This window comes from Echinops telfairi, unplaced genomic scaffold, assembly GCF_000313985.2.
Source record: "Echinops telfairi isolate 266 unplaced genomic scaffold, ASM31398v2 ScPeMD7_43;HRSCAF=161, whole genome shotgun sequence".
NCBI classification, from domain to species: domain Eukaryota; kingdom Metazoa; phylum Chordata; class Mammalia; order Afrosoricida; family Tenrecidae; genus Echinops; species Echinops telfairi.
Genome location: NW_022103941.1, coordinates 1,042,519 through 1,043,728, shown reverse-complemented (window position 1 = coordinate 1,043,728; position 1,210 = coordinate 1,042,519).

Here is a 1,210-nt window from a genome sequence, read left to right as displayed (position 1 = left end):
TCAGTGTCAGTAATATGTCAGAGCAGAATGACGTTCACATCTGGCTTTGTTATCTCATACAGAAGTGTCCCTGTCAGAGTTAACTATGACCTGGCCTCCCCTTTTCTCCTAGTCTTTGTCTACTTTTTCTTCTTCCGGTTTGAGCAATGTCATCTAATTCATGGTTGCTGCATGGTTCATGCTTGCCAATGCAAATATGTTCAAATATTATTAAGATATTTGTTCCAAAAAAGTGTATGCTAGTCTGAGCTCTTCAAGATGCAAATGCCAAGATAAATGAAGTTCGTTTTAGTTTAAACTCTTGGTGTTATTGTTACTCTGTGTTTTCAAGTAGTCCTCTATTGATCAGAACAAAGCACTGCCAGTTCCTGGGCCACCTTCACAATCTATGTTTCATCCTGTTGCTGCAACCACTGTGTCATTCCTTCTCATTGAAGGCCTTACACATTTTCACTATCCTCTACTGCACTAGTCAGAATTCCATTCTCCGGAGATTGGACCCTCTTGACAATATGTCTAAAATGCATTACGTGAAGTCCTGTCATGCTCACTTCTAGAAAGAATTCTGGTTCCAACACAGATAAGATAGATTTTCTAGGAATCTGTTATCTCGTGCTCGCTTCGGCAGCACATATGCTAAAATAGGAATCTATTATCTAGCTCACAGTCGTCATCATTACCATAATTCAAAGATATCAATAATTATTCTGCTTTTCTAATTTATGGCCGCCTTTTTCAGAGTCTCATACCATTTAAAATACCATGGCTTGAGGCAGGTGCACCTTATTTCTCAAGGTGATACCTTTGTAATTAATATTTTAAATATATATTTACAACAGATACACTAAATACAATATTAATTAAATTTAATCATGGATCCACGTAAAATGAAATCTTGAAAGACTTTCTTGAAAATCTTGAAAGAGCAAAGACATTCTCACTATTTTAGGTGAGTACATGATACATACATATATAACTTGACATGCTTGTAGGAGGTATTTCTTTTCACCGTTTATGTTATTAATTTATCAATATGGAAAGGACACAATGATACTGATTTTACACTTTGCATTATAATCCACATCTATGCTGTACTTTTTATTGTTCAAAGTTGTTGTCCAATATGGTATCACATTGGGAACATATTGCTTTTATTTCTCATGCATTTCCATTTATATATTTTCATTATACTGGGTATTTGCAATGATTT